This window comes from Carassius gibelio, chromosome B5 (assembly GCF_023724105.1).
Source record: "Carassius gibelio isolate Cgi1373 ecotype wild population from Czech Republic chromosome B5, carGib1.2-hapl.c, whole genome shotgun sequence".
Taxonomy (NCBI): Eukaryota; Metazoa; Chordata; class Actinopteri; order Cypriniformes; family Cyprinidae; genus Carassius; species Carassius gibelio.
In genome coordinates, this window is record NC_068400.1 from 2,094,280 (window position 1) to 2,110,967 (window position 16,688).

At 37.6% G+C, this 16,688-nt stretch overlaps 1 long non-coding RNA gene across 1 annotated transcript in view; it reads left to right on the forward strand.

Moving 5' to 3' along the window:
• Positions 1-6,567: 6,567 nt before the first annotated feature.
• The window catches only part of LOC127958037 (uncharacterized), a 48,124-nt gene continuing 38,003 nt past the window's right edge, over positions 6,568-16,688 (forward strand). The window contains exon 1 of the long non-coding RNA XR_008153939.1: positions 6,568-7,554. This is a non-coding gene — a long non-coding RNA (uncharacterized LOC127958037). The remainder of the gene's footprint in view (positions 7,555-16,688) is intronic.

A 16,688-nucleotide genomic window follows, 5' to 3' on the forward strand; every position in this document is an offset into this window, starting at 1 on the left:
AAGAAATTGACCACAACATTGTCACCTCCCACAGAACACAACAAAGCGATTTGATTACAGCGCCACCTATTTTCCAAAAATGATAACGCATCATTTTACTGGAGTTTTACTGGCTGTTTCAATTACACTCTTCCAATAATTGCTTTTCTTACTCGTTGCATTTGGTCTGATGCTCCATGACATGCTTAGCTCCTCGCTGTGGAACTTTTATTAACGATTTTCAGCCATTTCAATTACAATCATGCAATTATTAATTTCATTATTCATTGTTGCATTTGGTCTGATGCTACATATGCTTAGCTCCTGATGTTGCCGCTGGAATGCTTGGCCCCGTGATTGCTGCTTGCAGCTATATTTAGGGGCCAAGCACCGAAGGTGCGAAGGCACCTATTGTGTTTGTTGGCGTTATTAGGGGCCAAGCACCGAAGGTGCGAAGGCACCTATTGTGTTTGTTGGCGTTATTAGGGGCCAAGCACCGAAGGTGCGTAGGCACCTATTGTAATCGTTGGCGTTATTATTAGGGGCCAAGCACCGAAGGTGCGTAGGCACCTATTGTAATCGTTGGCGTTATTATTATTCTGCTTCTTCTTCTTCTTCTTCTTCTTCCGCCGCAAGTCTATGGCAGCCCATAAAACCGATTGCGGGAAAGTTGTATAATTTGGCACACTGATAGAGGACAGTCCCAACATTAACTATAGCTAATTTGAAGTCTCTAACTCCTACTCTCTAGCGCCACCACTTGTCCAAACTTTCAATGTTTGTATGCTAATAACTTTTGAACCGTAAGCCAGAAAATGGAAATTCTTTTTTCCTCTGAATCCTTGGCTCATGCCAAGTCGAATGAACCCCAAAATTCAAAAATCGCAAGGTTTAGTTTTTTCGCTATTTTCAATTTTTCGAAAAACCTACTTTTTCGAACTCGTGCTAGACGGTTAGTCCGATTGCCACGAAAATTGGCTCAGATCATCTTCAGACCATGCTGGCAAAAAGTTATGGAATTCAAGTTGATTCGTCCAACCATTGTCGAATGACACGTAAACAAATTTGACGAAAAGCACGCAAAAATGCACATGAGGCTATATCTCAGCAACGGTTTGGCATATTGAGACCAAACTTGGTGTGTGTTATAATAAGCATGACCTGAGACTACCTGCAGTGTTTCGACACAGCGCCACCTAGTGGTCAGGAGATATGAAAAATGCATATTTTGGCTTATATCTTCTGAATGGTTTGGCCAAAAATCACACAACTGGTCTCTTTAGATTCAGTTAGTCATGTCGAGGTGTATGATATGCAAATTTCCCGTGTCAGCCATTTTAGGCGTCGGCCATTTTGAATTATGTTTTAAAATGCTGTATTTTTTCAACGCAGCATCGTATCGTTTCGCAAATAATTACAAAAATATTCGGCTCCATGCCCTGAATGTACTCAAAAAGCTTGGTGGCAGCGCCACCTTGTGGTCAAGAGTTATAATGAATTATCACAAAAATGCTAATAACTTTTGAGTAAATTAGACAATTGAAATGCAAATGGTCTCGCTATATTCTGTGGGTCATGCCGAGAGTATTGATACCAATAATGTGAAAATTGGCCTTACTTCCTGTCCGCCATTTTGCTTAATGTTGAAAACCTACTTTTTCGAACTCCTCCTAGACCGTTAGCCCAATTTTCACCAAATTTGACGTGAATCATCTTCAGACCATGCTGGCAAAAAGTTATGGATTTTGTGTCGATATACGTAACGGTTCTCATTTAGCGCATCAACGAATTTGCTGGAAGGGTGCCAAAATGCATTTGAGGCTGTATCTCTGCAACACTTTGACATATTTGCACCAAACTTTGTATGTGTCATCGCCACCTCACACTGACCATGCCACATAAATTTGGTAACAGCGCCACCTATTGGTCAAGAGTAATAAACCATTCATTAACCATGAGTAATTACACTTTTTAAAATGCTAATAACTTTTTAGTCCATTAGCCTATTGCAACGAAACTGGGCTCAAAATATTCCCTGGCTTATGCCGATAACATAGATACCAAATATGCCAGTGTTTACTGAAGTTCCGGTCCACCATTTTGATTTATGTGGAAAACCTACTTTTTCGAACTCCTCATGAACCGTATGTCCAATTTTCACCAAATTCGAATCAGATGATCTTCAGACTATGTTGACACAAAGTTATGGATTTTGTGTCGATAGACAAAACCGTTTTCGCATACCAAAGCGACGAAGTTGAAACACAATGACAAAATGACACTTGAGGCTGCATCTCTGGAATGCTGTGGCATATTAACACCAAACTTTGTGTGTGTCATTGAAAAGTCAAACAGAGTACACCAAATTGATTTCATAACAGTGCCACCTATTGGTCAAACTTTATAAGCCAAGTAATCATGCTACTAGAGGTGGTATTATGATTTTTTTTTTTTCCATTTCAATTACAATAATTCCAAAATTACTGTTATTGCTCATTAATGTATTTGGTGTGATGCTTCATGACATGCTTAGCTCCTACATTTGCCGTTGGAGTGCTTGGCCCCGTAATTGCTGCTTGCAGCTATATTTATTATTCTTCTTCTTCTTCCGCCGCAAGTCTATGGCAGCCCATAGAACCGATTGCGGGAAAGTTGTATAATTTGGCACACTGATAGAGGACAGTCCCAACATTAACTATAGCAAATTTGAAGTCTCTATCTCCTACTCTCTAGCGCCACCACTTGTCCAAACTTTCAATGTTTGTATGCTAATAACTTTTGAACCGTAAGCCAGAAAATGGAAATTCTTTTTTCCTCTGAATCCTTGGCTCATGCCAAGTCGAATGAACCCCAAAATTCAAAAATCGCAAGGTTTAGTTTTTTCGCTATTTTCAATTATTCGAAAAACCTACTTTTTCGAACTCGTCCTAGACGGTTAGTCCGATTGCCACGAAAATTGGCTCAGATCATCTTCAGACCATGCTGGCAAAAAGTTATGGAATTCAAGTTGATTCGTCCAACTGTTGTCGAATGACACGTAAACAAATTTGACGAAAAGCACGCAAACATGCAGGTGAGGCTATATCCCGGCAACGGTTTGTCATATTGAGACCAAACTTGGCGTGTGTTATAACAAGCATGAACTGAGACTACCTGCAGTGTTTCGACACAGCGCCACCTAGTGGTCAGGAGATATGAAAAATGCATATTTTGGCTTATAACTACTGAATGGTTTGGCCAAAAATCACACAACTGGTCTCTTTAGATTCAGTGAGTCATGTCGAGTCAAATGATATCCAATTTTCCTGTGTCGGCCATTTTAGGCGTCGGCCATTTTGAATTATGATTTAAAATGCTGTATTTTTTGAACGCAGCATCGTATCGTTTCGCAAATAATTACAAAAATATTCGGCTCCATGCCCTGAAGGTACTCAAAAAGTTTGGTGGCAGCGCCACCTTGTGGCCAATAGTTATAATAAAATATCACATAAATGCTAATAACTTTTGAATAAATTAGTCTATTAAAATTAAAATGGTCTCGCTATATTCTGTGGGTCATGCCGAGAGTATTGATACCAATAATGTGAAAATTGGCCTTACTTCCTGTCCGCCATTTTGCTTAATGTTGAAAACCTACTTTTTCGAACTCCTCCTAGACCGTTAGCCCAATTTTCACCAAATTTGACGTGAATCATCTTCAGACCATGCTGGCAAAAAGTTATGGATTTTGTGTCGATATACGTAACGGTTCTCATTTAGCGCATCAACGAATTTGCTGGAAGGGTGCCAAAATGCATTTGAGGCTGTATCTCTGCAACACTTTGACATATTTGCACCAAACTTTGTATGTGTCATCGCCACCTCACACTGACCATGCCACATGAATTTGGTAACAGCGCCACCTATTGGTCAAGAGTAATAAACCATTCATTAACCATGAGTAATTACACTTTTTAAAATGCTAATAACTTTTTAATGCATTAGCCTATTTGAAGGAAACTGGGCTCAAAATATTCCCTGGCTTATGCCGATAACATAGATACCAAATATACCACGGTAAGCTGAACTTCCGGTCCGCCATTTTGATTTATGTTGAAAACATACTTTTTCGAACTCCTGATCAACCGTATGTCCGATTTTCACCAAATTCGAATCAAATGATCTTCAGGCTATACTGATTCAAAGTTATGGATTTTGAGTCGATAGACAAAACCGTTTTCGCATACCACATCGACGAATTTGAGGCACAATGAGAAAATGACACTTGAGGCTGTATCCCTGGAATGCTTTGGCATATTGACACCAAACTTTGTGTGTGTCATTGAAAAGTCACACAGAGTACACCAAATTGATTTTATAACAGTGTCACCTATTGGTCAAGCTTGATAAACCAAGTAATCATGCTACTAGAGGTGGTATTGGTGTTTTTTTTTTGCCATTTCAAATACAATAATTCCAAAATTGCTGTTATTGCTCATTAATGTATTTGGTGTGATGCTTTATGCGATGCTTAGCTACTACATTTGCCGTTGGAGTGCTTGGCCCCGTAATTGCTGCTTGCAGCTATATTTATTATTATTATTCTTCTTCTTCCACCCCAAGTCTATGGTAGCCCATAGAACCGATTGCGGGAAAGTTGTATAATTTGGCACACTAATAGAGGACTGTCTGAACATTAACCGTAGCAAATTTGAAGTCTCTAACTCAAACTCTCTAGCGCCACCAATTGTCTAAACTTTCAAAAACTTGATGCTAATAACTCTTGAACCGTAAGCCACAAAATGAAAATTCTTTTTTCCTGTGATTCCTTGGCTCATGCTGAGTCGAATGGACACCGAAATTCAAAAATCGCAAGGCTTAGTTTTTTCGCTATCGTCAATTGTTCGTAAAACCTACTTTTCCGAACTCGTCCTAGGCCGTTGCACCGATTGTCACGAAAATTGAATCAGATAATCTTCAATCCATTCTGGCAAAAAGTTGTGGAATTCAAGTTGATTTCTCAAACCGTTTCCGAATAGCTCATGAACGAATTCTTCGAAAAGCACGCAAGCGTGAACGTGAGGCTATATCTCCGCAACGGTTTGGCCTATTGAGACCAATCTTGGTGGGTCTTATAACAACCATTCCCTGGGACTACCTGCAGTGTTTCGGCGCTGTGCCCCCTAGTGGTCAGGAGATATGAAAAATGCATGTTTTTGCTCATAACTTCTGAACGGTTTTGCCAAAAATCACAAAAGTGGTGTCTTTAGATTCAGTGCATCATTCCGAGTCGAATGATACCGAATTTTCCCAATTCGGCCATTTTGGGCGTCGGCCATTTTGGATTTAGTTGTAAATTGCTGTATCTTAAGAATGAAGTTCCGTATCGTTTCGCAAATAATTACAAAAATGTCCGGCTCCATGCCCTAAATGTACACAAAAAAATTGGGGGCAGCGCCACCTTGTGGTCAATAGTTATAACGATTTTTTCGAAAAATGCTAATAACTTTTGCATACATTAGCCTATTGTAACAAAGCTGATGTTGATAGATTCCTTGGGTCATGCCGAGAACACCGATACCCCATTTGTCAATTTTGGCAAAATTTCCTGTCCGCCATTTTGATTCATGTTGAAAACCTACTTTTTCGAACTCCTCCTAGACCGTTGCTCAGATTTTCACCAAATTTGATTTGGATCATCTTCAGACCATGCTGGCAAAAAGTTATGGAATTTGTGTCGATACACGTAACCGTTTTCAATTAGTGTACCAACGAATTTGCTGGAAAGATGCCAAACTGCATCTGAGGCTGTATCTCTGCAAAGGTTGGAGATATTTACACAAAACTTAATATGTGACATTGTCACATCACATTGACCACGCCACATCATTTTGGTCACAGCGCCACCTATTGGTCAAGAGTAATAAACCAATCAATAACCGCTAATTATTACATTTCCAATAATGCTAATAACTTTTGATTGCATTAGCCTATTATCATGAAACATGTCTCAAAATGTTCCTTGGGACATGCCGACAACATACATACCAATTATGTCATATTAAGCAAAACTTCCTGTCCGCCATTTTGATTCATGTTGAAAACCTTTTTTTTTAAACTCATCCTCAACCGTTTGTCTGATTTTCACCAAAATTGAATCAGATCATCTTCAGACCGTGCTGACAAAAAGTTATGGATTTCGTGTCAATAGACGAAACCGTTTTTGTACAGCGCTGCTTCAGATGTCAGGCATCTTCACAAAATGAGTCTGAGGCTATATCTCTGCAAAGCCCATTAGTGGTCTTCCAGTGACATCTAGTGGTCGTAAATGCAATTTATCATACAACACTGTCTCTTTAACCTTTATAACTGTTATATGTTGTCTTAATTTCATTCCAAAGAAGCATACGCAATTTATGTATAATTTCACAGTCTAGATAATAGTACTGCACTGATTTTAAATAACATAGATATGGCTGACAGTAAAAGAATAGAACAGAATTACAGACACACACAAACATGAAATGTTTAAACTAGTATATTAATACTCAATAAGCATGATTAAACCCACACACAGATGCACACATTTTGTTATATATATAGATAATTAAAATAAATGATGGGTGATAAAACCTATTGCAAGTCTTCTGTTTTTATGGGCTTCTATGTCATTTTTCAGGTTTCATTGCAATCATAATCTGGCATAATTATAAACATTAGATATATCTGTATGAATAAATTGGTAAACTTTGACTCAATGTGATCTGAAATGCTTGAACAGTAATATTAAATAATAGTAATATACATTTTTTCTAGATGAATCCCTCAACAAGCCCATAAACTGTAATGTTTTAGTCTTTACTGAGCTCATTAGTGGTCTTCCGGTGACATCTAGTGGTTATAATTGCAATTTTTTATTCAACACTGGGTTTTGAAGCTTTATAAATATTACAGTGTTCTTTTTTTACCTAATATCTGTTAAATTTTGCATGATTGTTTAGAAAAAATACAGATCTAATGCATGTGTGATTATATTACCCCCTTTTTTTTTTGCAGTTTAATGCCATTCACAACAGAAATCTTTTGTTTTTTAGGCCTGTTTAAATGTTATCTAACCAAAGGACAAAATACAACATATTTTTTCAAAGTTATTGATCTAGAGAGTCCTGAGAATATTACTGCAGTGGTTTGATCAAGACTGAACAAAAAACCAGGTGACCCAAAACATTCAAATTCGTGGACCAATTTTATGAAAAAGGCTATAACTCGGGAACAAAATGAGATATCTTCACCAAACTCAGAACTCATATGCATGAACAAAAACTTTAGTCAAATTATTATTTTTTTTCCATATCTGCCACTTGGTGGCGCTACAGGATGAAAAAAAATCAAATGGCTATAACTAAGCAACAGTTGATCCAATCAACTTGAAAATTGATATGGCCCAATGTGGCACAAGTGCTCTATGAGGAATTTCACTTATCTTAAAAAACATGGCCGCCATTGGCCAAACAACTTTAAGAACCTATTTGACAAGGTTAATAGAAGTCGATCGGAACGAAACTCGGTGGGCATGTTCGACTCATTGCCCTAAAGGTCTGTATGTATTTTGAAAGAAATTGCCCACAACATTGTCACCTCCCACAGAACACAACAAAGCGATTTGATTACAGCGCCAACTATTTTCCAAAAATGATAATGCATCATTTTACTGGAGTTTTACTGGCTGTTTCAATTACACTCTTCCAATAATTGCTTTTCTTACTCGTTGCATTTGGTCTGATGCTCCATGCCATGCTTAGCTCCTCGCTGTGGAACTTTTATTAACGATTTTCAGCCATTTCAATTACAATCATGCAATTATTAATTTCATTATTCATTGCTGCATTTGGTCTGATGCTACATATGCTTAGCTCCTGATGTTGCCGCTGGAATGCTTGGCCCCGTGATTGCTGCTTGCAGCTATATTTATTATTCTTCTTCTTCCACCCCAAGTCTATGGTAGCCCATAGAACCGATTGCGGGAAAGTTGTATAATTTGGCACACTGATAGAGGACTGTCTGAACATTAACCGTAGCAAATTTGAAGTCTCTAACTCAAACTCTCTAGCGCCACCAATTGTCTAAACTTTCAAAAACTTGATGCTAATAACTCTTGAACCGTAAGCCACAAAATGAAAATTCTTTTTTCCTGTGATTCCTTGGCTCATGCCGAGTCGAATGGACACCAGCTAGGTTTAGTTTTTTCGCTATCGTCAATTGTTCGTAAAACCTACTTTTTCGAACTCGTCCTAGGCCGTTGCACCGATTGTCACGAAAATTGAATCAGATAATCTTCAGACCATGCTGGCAAAAAGTTATGGAATTCAAGTTGATTTCTCAAACCGTTTCCGAATAGCTCATGAACGAATTCTTCGAAAAGCACGCAAACGTGAACGTGAGGCTATATCTCCGCAACGGTTTGGCCTATTGAGACCAATCTTGGTGGGTCTTATAACAACCATTCCCTGGGACTACCTGCAGTGTTTCGGCGCTGTGCCCCCTAGTGGTCAGGAGATATGAAAAATGCATGTTTTTGCTCATAACTTCTGAACGGTTTTGCCAAAAATCACAAAAGTGGTGTCTTTAGATTCAGTGTATCATTCCGAGTCGAATGATACCGAATTTTCCCAATTCGACCATTTTGGGCGTCGGCCATTTTGGATTTAGTTGTAAATTGCTGTATCTTAAGAATGAAGTTCCGTATCGTTTCGCAAATAATTACAAAAATGTCCGGCTCCATGCCCTGAATGTACACAAAAAAATTGGGGGCAGCGCCATCTTGTGGTCAATAGTTATAACGATTTTTTAAAAAATGCTAATAACTTTTGCATACATTAGCCTATTGTAACAAAACCGATGTTGATAGATTCCTTGGGTCATGCCGAGAACAACGATACCCCATTTGTCAATTTTGGCAAAATTTCCTGTCCGCCATTTTGATTCATGTTGAAAACCTACTTTTTCGAACTCCTCCTAGACCGTTGCTCAGATTTTCACCAAATTTGATTTGGATCATCTTCAGACCATGCTGGCAAAAAGTTATGGAATTTGTGTCGATACACGGAACCGTTTTCAATTAGCGTACCAACGAATTTGCTGGAAAGATGCCAAACTGCATCTGAGGCTGTATCTCTGCAAAGGTTGGAGATATTTACACAAAACTTAATATGTGACATTGTGACATCACATTGACCACGCCACATCATTTTGGTCACAGCGCCACCTATTAGTCAAGAGTAATAAACCAATCAATAACCGCTAATTATTACATTTCCAATAATGCTAATAACTTTTGATTGCATTAGCCTATTATCATGAAACATGTCTCAAAATGTTCCTTGGGACATGCCGACAACATACATACCAATTATGTCATATTAAGCAAAACTTCCTGTCCGCCATTTTGATTCATGTTGAAAACCTTTTTTTTTAAACTCATCCTCAACCGTTTGTCTGATTTTCACCAAAATTGAATCAGATCATCTTCAGACCGTGCTGACAAAAAGTTATGGATTTCGTGTCAATAGATGAAACCGTTTTTGTACAGCGCTGCTTCAGATGTCAGGCATCTTCACAAAATGAGTCTGAGGCTATATCTCTGCAAAGCTTTGTTGTAATTAAGCCAAACTTGTGTGTGCCATTGTCTAACATGGAGAATAGGCTCACAGACACTCACACACAGAAATGAAATGGTTCAACTATTATATGAATAATCAATAAGCATGATTACACACACACACACACACACACACAGAGAAGTACATGCCCACACATTTTGTTATATGTAGATATTTGAAATAAATTATAGGTGACACACAACTCACAGAAAGACTTCTTTTCTTACATTTCTATGTCAGGTTTCATTGCATTCATATTCTGACATAATAGTAAACATTTGATATACATGTATGAATAAATGATTGAACTTTCACTCAATGTGATCTTAAATGCTTGAACAGTAATATTAAATAATAGTAATATATATTTTTCTAGATGAATCAATCATCGAGACAATGAACTGTAATGTTTTAGTCTTTAGTGAGCCCATTAGTGGTCTTCCAGTGACATCTAGTGGTCGTAAATGCAATTTATCATACAACACTGTCTCTTTAACCTTTATAATTCAAAATGGCCGACGCCTAAAATGGCCGACACGGGAAAATTGGATATCAATCGACTCGACATGACGCACTGAATCTACAGAGACCGGTTTTGTAATTTTTGGCCAAACCATTCAGAAGTTATAAGCCAAAATATGCATTTTTCATATCTCCTGACCACTAGGTGGCGCTGTGTCGAAACACTGCAGGTAGTCTCAGGTCATGCTTATTATAACACACACCAAGTTTGGTCTCAATACGCCAAACCGTTGCGGAGATATAGCCTCATGTGTATTTTTGCGTGCTTTTCATCATATTTTTTCACGTGTCATTCGAGAACGGTTGGACGAATCAACTTGAATTCCATAACTTTTTGCCGGCATGGTCTGTTGATGATCTGAGCCAATTTTCGTGAAAATCGGACAAACCGTCTAGGACGAGTTCGAAAAAGTAAGTTTTTCGAAAAGTTGAAAATAGCGAAAAAACTAAACCTTGCGATTTTTGAATTTTAGGGTTCATTCGACTTGGCTTGAGCCAAGGATTAAGAGGAAAAAAGAATTTCCATTTTCTGGCTTACGGTTCAAAAGTTATTAGCATACAAACATTGAAATGTTAAATTTTGCATGATTGTTTAGAAAAAATACAGATCTAATGCATGTGTGATTATATTACCCCTTTTTTTTTTGCAGTTTAATGCCATTCACAACAGAAATCTTTAGTTTTTTAGGCCATTTTAACTGTTATAGCACCAGCTATTTTCTGATCTTAATGAAACTTTGCATGCTTGGTGGGTCATCTTTCACATGTTATAACCAAGTTTCATAAAGTTTTGAGTTTTTGTTTCAGTTTTATAGGCTTTAGGTTACATGTGGCAACGGCCCTTTCCTAAATGACCTCTTATAGCTAACCAAAGGACAAAATGCAACACAACAAAGCGATTTGATTACAGCGCCACCTATTTTCCAAAAATGATAATGCATCATTTTACTGGAGTTTTACTGGCTGTTTCAATTACACTCTTCCAATAATTGCTTTTCTTACTCGTTGCATTTGATCTGATGCTCCATGCCATGCTTAGCTCCTCGCTGTGGAACTTTTATTAACGATTTTCAGCCATTTCAATTACAATCATGCAATTATTAATTTCATTATTCATTGTTGCATTTGGTCTGCTTAGCTCCTGATGTTGCCGCTGGAATGCTTGGCCCCGTGATTGCTGCTTGCAGCTATATTTCTTCTTCTTCTTCTTCCGCCGCAAGTCTATGGCAGCCCATAGAACCGTTTGCGGGAAAGTTGTATAATTTGGCACACTGATAGAGGACAGTCCCAACATTAACTATAGCAAATTTGAAGCCTCTAACTCCTACTCTCTAGCGCCACCACTTGTCCAAACTTTCAATGTTTGTATGCTAATAACTTTTGAACCGTAAGCCAGAAAATGGAAATTCTTTTTTCCTCTTAATCCTTGGCTCAAGCCAAGTCGAATGAACCCTAAAATTCAAAAATCGCAAGGTTTAGTTTTTTCGCTATTTTCAACTTTTCGAAAAACTTACTTTTTCGAACTCGTCCTAGACGGTTTGTCCGATTTTCACGAAAATTGGCTCAGATCATCAACAGACCATGCCGGCAAAAAGTTATGGAATTCAAGTTGATTCGTCCAACCGTTCTCGAATGACACGTGAAAAAATATGATGAAAAGCACGCAAAAATACACATGAGGCTATATCTCCGTAACGGTTTGGCGTATTGAGACCAAACTTGGTGTGTGTTATAATAAGCATGACCTGAGACTACCTGCAGTGTTTCGACACAGCGCCACCTAGTGGTCAGGAGATATGAAAAATGCATATTTTGGCTTATAACTTCTGAATGGTTTGGCCAAAAATTACAAAACCGGTCTCTGTAGATTCAGTGCGTCATGTCGAGTCGATTGATATCCAATTTTCCCGTGTCGGCCATTTTAGGCGTCGGCCATTTTGAATTATCAAATTTCAAAATGCTGTGTTTTTTGAACGCATCATCGTATCGTTTCGCAAATAATTACAAAAATATTCGGCTCCATGCCCTGAAGATACTCAAAAAGTTTGGTGGCAGCGCCACCTTGTGGCCAATAGTTATAATGAAATATCACATAAATGCTAATAACTTTTGAATAAATTAGACTATTAAAATTAAAATGGCCTCCCTATATTCTGTGGGTAAAGCCGAGAGCATTGATACCAATTATGCGAATATTGGCCATACTTCCTGTCCGCCATTTTGATTAATGTTGAAAACCTACTTTTTCGAACTCCTCCTAGACCGTTAGTCCGATTTTCACCAAATTTGACGTGTATCATCTTCAGACCATGCTGGCAAAAAGTTATGGATTTCGTGTCGATATACGAAACGGTTCTCATTAAGCGCATCAACGAATTTGTTGGAAGGGTGCCAAAATGCATTTGAGGCTGTATCTCTGCAACGCTTTGACATATTTACACCAAACTTTGTACGTGTCATCGCTACCTCACACTGACCATGCCACATAAATTTGGTAACAGCGCCACCTATTGGTCAAGAGTAATAAACCATTCATTACCCATGAATAATTACACTTATACAAATGCTAATAACTTTTTAATGCATTAGCCTATTGCAACGAAACTGGTCTCAAAATATTCCCTGGCTTATGCCGATAACATAGATACCAAATATGCCAGTGTTTACTGAAGTTCCGGTCCACCATTTTGATTTATGTGGAAAACCTACTTTTTCGAACTCCTCATGAACCGTATGTCCAATTTTCACCAAATTCGAATCAGATGATCTTCAGACTATGTTGACACAAAGTTATGGATTTTGTGTCGATAGACAAAACCGTTTTCGCATACCAAAGCGACGAAGTTGAAACACAATGACAAAATGACACTTGAGGCTGCATCTCTGGAATGCTGTGGCATTTTAACACCAAACTTTGTGTGTGTCATTGAAAAGTCAAACAGAGTACACCAAATTGATTTCATAACAGTGCCACCTATTGGTCAAACTTTATAAGCCAAGTAATCATGCTACTAGAGGTGGTATTATGATTTTTTTTTTGCCATTTCAATTACAATAATTCCAAAATTACTGTTATTGCTCATTAATGTATTTGGTGTGATGCTTCATGCCATGCTTAGCTCCTACATTTGCCGTTGGAGTGCTTGGCCCCGTAATTGCTGCTTGCAGCTATATTTAGGGGCCAAGCACCGAAGGTGCGAAGGCACCTATTGTGTTTGTTGGCGTTATTATTCTTCTTCTTCCACCCCAAGTCTATGGTAGCCCATAGAACCGATTGCGGGAAAGTTGTATAATTTGGCACACTAATAGAGGACTGTCTGAACATTAACCGTAGCAAATTTGAAGTCTCTAACTCAAACTCTCTAGCGCCACCAATTGTCTAAACTTTCAAAAACTTGACGCTAATAACTCTTGAACCGTAAGCCACAAAATGAAAATTCTTTTTTCCTGTGATTCCTTGGCTCATGCCGAGTCGAATGGACACCGAAATTCAAAAATCGCAAGGTTTAGTTTTTTCGCTATCGTCAATTGTTCGTAAAACCTACTTTTTCGAACTCGTCCTAGGCCGTTGCACCGATTGTCACGAAAATTGAATCAGATAATCTTCAGACCATGCTGGCAAAAAGTTATGGAATTCAAGTTGATTTCTCAAACCGTTTCCGAATAGCTCATGAACGAATTCTTCAAAAAGCACGCAAACGTGAACGTGAGGCTATATCTCCGCAACGGTTTGGCCTATTGAGACCAATCTTGGTGGGTCTTATAACAACCATTCCCTGGGACTACCTGCAGTGTTTCGGCGCTGTGCCCCCTAGTGGTCAGGAGATATGAAAAATGCATGTTTTTGCTCATAACTTCTGAACGGTTTTGCCAAAAATCACAAAAGTGGTGTCTTTAGATTCAGTGCATCATTCCGAGTCGAATGATACCGAATTTTCCCAATTCGGCCATTTTGGGCGTCGGCCATTTTGAATTTAGTTGTAAATTGCTGTATCTTAAGAATGAAGTTCCGTATCGTTTCGCAAATAATTACAAAAATGTCCGGCTCCATGCCCTGAATGTACACAAAAAAATTGGGGGCAGCGCCACCTTGTGGTCAATAGTTATAACGATTTTTCGAAAAATGCTAATAACTTTTGCATACATTAGCCTATTGTAACAAAGCTGATGTTGATAGATTCCTTGGGTCATGCCGAGAACACCGATATCCCATTTGTCAATTTTGGCAAAATTTCCTGTCCGCCATTTTGATTCATGTTGAAAACCTATTTTTTCGAACTCCTCCTAGACCGTTGCTCAGATTTTCACCAAATTTGATTTGGATCATCTTCAGACCATGCTGGCAAAAAGTTATGGAATTTGTGTCGATACACGTAACCGTTTTCAATTAGCGTACCAACGAATTTGCTGGAAAGATGCCAAACTGCATCTGAGGCTGTATCTCTGCAAAGGTTGGAGATATTTACACAAAACTTAATATGTGACATTGTCACATCACATTGACCACGCCACATCATTTTGGTCACAGCGCCACCTATTGGTCAAGAGTAATAAACCAATCAATAACCGCTAATTATTACATTTCCAATAATGCTAATAACTTTTGATTGCATTAGCCTATTATCATGAAACATGTCTCAAAATGTTCCTTGGGACATGCCGACAACATACATACCAATTATGTCATATTAAGCAAAACTTCCTGTCCGCCATTTTGATTCATGTTGAAAACCTTTTTTTTTAAACTCATCCTCAACCGTTTGTCTGATTTTCACCAAAATTGAATCAGATCATCTTCAGACCGTGCTGACAAAAAGTTATGGATTTCGTGTCAATAGACGAAACCGTTTTTGTACAGCGCTGCTTCAGATGTCAGGCATCTTCACAAAATGAGTCTGAGGCTATATCTCTGCAAAGCTTTGTTGTAATTAAGCCAAACTTGTGTGTGCCATTGTCTAACATGGAGAATAGGCTCACAGACACTCACACACAGAAATGAAATGGTTCAACTATTATATGAATAATCAATAAGCATGATTACACACACACACACACACAGAGAGAAGTACATGCCCACACATTTTGTTGTATGTAGATATTTGAAATAAATTATAGGTGACACACAACTCACAGAAAGACTTCTTTTCTTACATTTCTATGTCAGGTTTCATTGCATTCATATTCTGACATAATAGTAAACATTTGATATACATGTATGAATAAATTGTTGAACTTTCACTCAATGTGATCTTAAATGCTTGAACAGTAATATTAAATAATAGTAATATATATTTTTCTAGATGAATCAATCATCGAGACAATGAACTGTAATGTTTTAGTCTTTAGTGAGCCCATTAGTGGTCTTCCAGTGACATCTAGTGGTCGTAAATTCAATTTATCATACAACACTGTCTCTTTAACCTTTATAACTGTTATATGTTGTCTTAATTTCATTCCAAAGAAGCATACGCAATTTATGTATAATTTCACAGTCTAGATAATAGTACTGCACTGATTTTAAATAACCTAGATATGGCTGACAGTAAAAGAATAGAACAGAATTACAGACACACACAAACATGAAATGTTTAAACTACTATATTAATACTCAATAAGCATGCTTAAACCCACACACAGATGCACACATTTTGTTATATATATAGATAATTAAAATAAATGATGGGTGATAAAACCTATTGCAAGTCTTCTGTTTTTATGGGCTTCTATGTCATTTTTCAGGTTTCATTGCAATCATAATCTGGCATAATTATAAACATTAGATATATCTGTATGAATAAATTGGTAAACTTTGACTCAATGTGATCTGAAATGCTTGAACAGTAATATTAAATAATAGTAATATACATTTTTTCTAGATGAATCCCTCAACAAGCCCATAAACTGTAATGTTTTAGTCTTTAGTGAGCTCATTAGTGGTCTTCCGGTGACATCTAGTGGTTATAATTGCAATTTTTTATTCAACACTGGGTTTTGAAGCTTTATAAATATTACAGTGTTCTTTTTTACCTAATCTCTGTTAAATTTTGCATGATTGTTTAGAAAAAATACAGATCTAATGCATGTGTGATTATATTACCCCTTTTTTTTTTGCAGTTTAATGCCATTCACAACAGAAATCTTTTGTTTTTTAGGCCATTTTAACTGTTATAGCACCAGCTATTTTCTGATCTTAATGAAACTTTGCATGCTTGGTGGGTCATCTTTCACATGTTATAACCAAGTTTCATAAAGTTTTGAGTTTTTGTTTCAGTTTTATAGGCTTTAGGTTACATGTGGCCACGGCCCTTTCCTAAATGACCTCTTATAGCTAACCAAAGGACAAAATGCAACATATTTTTGAAAATTATTGATCTAGAGAGTCCAGAGAATATTATTGCAGTGGTTTGATCAAGACTGAACAAAAAACCAGGTGACCCAAAACATTCAAATTCGTGGACCAATTTTACGAAAAAGGCTATAACTCGGGAACAAAATGAGATATCTTCACCAAACTCAGAACTCATATGCATGAACAAAAACTTTAGTCAA